A 3388-nucleotide genomic window follows, 5' to 3' on the forward strand; every position below is an offset into this window, starting at 1 on the left:
TATTTTTGATCAGTGGTCATGGATAGGGAACCCGCAAATACAGAAGGGCAACTGTATTCAACCTTAGCTTTAGTAATGATGTAAATGTTATTTAATTCTTGAACCAGAGTTTGAACTGGCTTCCCTGGTGGCTCAGTAGTAAAAAATCCATTTGCCAAGCAGGAGACGCAAGTTCAATCCCTGAGTTAGGAAGATCCCCTGGAGAAGGAAGTGGCAACCTGTTTCAGTGTTCTTGCCTGAGAAATCCCATGGACAGAGGAGCCTTGTGGGCTACAGTCCAGGGGGTTGCAGAAGAACTGTTCATGACTCAGAGACTAAACAACCACAACAATACTTTGATTATTGTTAATTAATTAGATTTATGGACTCATACTTGGGTTCTGGTGCAGTTCAGGGCCCACCTCTTGAGCCCTTAGCTAAACAGAAACCCCTCCGGCTCAGTTCAGGGAGGTTCTTTTTCCCTTTGAATTTGCACATCCAATAAGGAAATCAATGCTGAAGCTGAAACCTCAGGGGCTTTATTCACTGGCCAGAGAATGCAGAGGTGGGAACTTAGTTTACAAATCATCTTCTTGACAAAAGACGATCAACTTAAGATTTTTAAGACAAGGTTAGTGAGGTTATGTATTGGCTTTCTGGGAAAAGGCACAGTTCTTCCTGGGACTCAGGTGCCACTTCTTTCCTGCCCTTGTATGGTCCTTTGGCATCTGGTTTGGAAGCTGACTGACTTATGATGGTGTGGATGGGCAGAGATCTTACTATTATAATGAGATAGTAAAGAGCTGTAGGACAACCTTTGTCCCACTTTTGGAGTTGAACCAGCTTGCACCAGTTTTCTTGTGATTAGACAGTTGTTCCTGCAATGTTAACACAGCTAGAGGATATGATTAGTTTGGGCAAGAGTATGATTGCGGGCAATAGCCTTGGTAGCACTGACTACATTTACTTTCTCTAAAAACATTTCATTTGTTCTGAAATTATTAATCTCCTCCTTGTTCTCCATCCTCGCATTGGCTTTTAAGTATCTCTTGCTCCCTTTTTCTCACAATGTCCAATGTATCAGTAAAACATCTATTAATAATTTGTCCAAATGTCCTTAAACATTATATAACCCATAAATTTCCATTTTTTTAAAACTTAGATATCGTCCTCCCAGAAGTGTCAGTTTCCTGTTTTCTAACCTGGACTGGTTGTTTCTACATAGTCAAAGCTGTGGTTTTTCCAGTAGTCATGTACAGATGTGCAAGTTGGACCATAAAGAAGGCTGAATGCTGAAGAATTGATGCTTTCATACTGTTGTGTTGGAGAAGACTCTTGAGAGTTCTTTGGACTGCAAGGGGGATCAAATCAGTCAGTCCTAAAAGAAATCATTGGAAGGACTCATGCTGAAGCTGAAGCTCCAATACTTTGGCCACTTGACGTGAAGAGCTGACTCATTGGAAAAGATCCTGATTTTGGGAAAGATTGAAGGCAAGAGGAAGTTGAAACTCCAATACTTTGGCCACCTGATGCGAAGAATTGACTCACTGGAAAAGACCCTGATGCTGGGAAAGATTGAAGGCGATAGGAGAAGGGGACAACAGAGAATGAGATGGTTGAATGGCATCACCAACTCAATGGACATGAGTTTGAGCAAACTCCAGGAGATAGTAAAGGACAGGGAAGCCTGGTGTGCTGAGGTCCATGGGGTCACAAAGAGGCGGACATAACTTACTGACTGAACAACAACTCAGTCAGACACTGACTTACCTTGTAAGACTCGGCCACTAGATTGTAGACTCTCTGAAGGCAGGGCATTTTATATTTCTCTAATATGCTTGGCATAATATTAGAATCTTACAGAAACTTTATCTGGGAGGAAAATAGGAAGGAAAAAAAGGAAAGAAAAACTACAGTAAACTTTTCCAGGACAAGATGGAATTCTTTATGTTTCCTATTATTAGAATGACATCTAGGTAATTTTATTGGAAAAATCTATTAAAATAGTTTATTCCTCTTTATGGGCAACTCTAAATAGTCACAAAATTAGCCTGAAATCTATTGCATAGATTCATTTAGAATGAGTCTCCTTAATTTTTGATCTATGTGTTATAATTAAAATTAAAACATCTGCAGGTACTTTGTATTGATGGTAATTTAGAATTTTTGATTTGGCCTTTTATAAAGGTGATGTGTTTAAAGTCAAATTGCCTAAAATACATTTTATGTTTCCTCCCTTGACCTTTAAGGAATTCAGTTAAGCAATTAATGTCTATAATTAATGAAGTTAGTGATTTTAGCTCTTGTGCAGCAGAATCTCTAAGAAAAGGCCTCATATCTAGCTAATAAGGAAAAAAAAGTTTCAATTTTCAGTACCTGCCTTCAGTTCCCATGGAAACAGCTCAGTAAAAGAAGTTTGAAATGTTACATATTTTTTAATATCTTATATTCTTATATTCATATAAATATTGCCAGAAGATATGTCATATCTATTCAAGTAAATTATCATGGGAGTTAAGGAAAGGAATATATTAAGTTCAAAGTCACTGTGGCCCATTGCTGTTAACACTGCTGGCCTGGAAAGAACTTCAGTGAGAATCTCAAGGACTATCTCAATAGAGTAATCAATACTTTTAGTAGAAAGTGTAGTGATTTTATTAGTGAGAATTCTTGAAATCACAATACAAGAATTCTGTTTTGTAGAAAAGGACTTTAGAATTTGAATTTTAGGGTTTTGAGAAGATGTCAATTTAAAATTGGCCTATATTTATTTAGACTTCCCTGGTGGCTCAGACGGTAAAGCGTCTGCCTACGATGCGGGAGACCCAGGTTCAATCCCTGGGTCGGGAAGATCTCCTGGAGAAGGAAATGGCAACCAGCTCCAGTATTCTTGCCTGGAAAATCCCATGGATAGAGGAGCCTGGCAGGCTATAGTCCATGGGGTCACAAAGAGTCGGACACGACTGAGAGACTTCACTTTCACTATATTTATTTACTTAGATTTATTTGGGGATCAGTAAAATTGGATGGGTTCCAAATGAAAGCAGTCATTGGATTTGCATTGTAAAGAAAAATTTCAAAATGGGAACCATAACTATAAATAACATCTTTTCACTTTTAAACAATTATGTGTACTCTTTGCTAATCTCAACTATTCAGCCTAAACATTTAGATTTTTCAGATTACTAGGAATTTTTAGTTTGTAACTATACTTTTTATAGATTAGAATACTGTTGCTGGATGGGACTTTGAAAATATTTATTTTCTTTCATATTTCGTTTTTTTTTTTAAACCTCAGAACATCAAAGGAATTTGCTGAACACCATGAAGTCTATGTATCATACTTTCTTCTGCAGCATATTTACTTTGATTGTCACATGCAATTTATAGTTACAGCGACTACACTGCA

The 3388-nt window shown here is 37.6% G+C and overlaps 1 non-coding gene across 1 annotated transcript; it reads left to right on the forward strand.

The window, feature by feature from the left end:
- The first annotated feature begins 2757 nt into the window (after nucleotides 1-2757).
- Nucleotides 2758-2829, forward strand: TRNAR-ACG (transfer RNA arginine (anticodon ACG)). The gene has a single exon. It is a non-coding gene; the product is annotated as a tRNA-Arg (tRNA).
- Nucleotides 2830-3388: the final 559 nt, after the last annotated feature.

The sequence above is a fragment of the Giraffa tippelskirchi genome, chromosome X (assembly GCF_054371585.1).
Source record: "Giraffa tippelskirchi isolate mGirTip1 chromosome X, T2T-mGirTip1v1.2.pri, whole genome shotgun sequence".
Classification (NCBI taxonomy): domain Eukaryota; kingdom Metazoa; phylum Chordata; class Mammalia; order Artiodactyla; family Giraffidae; genus Giraffa; species Giraffa tippelskirchi.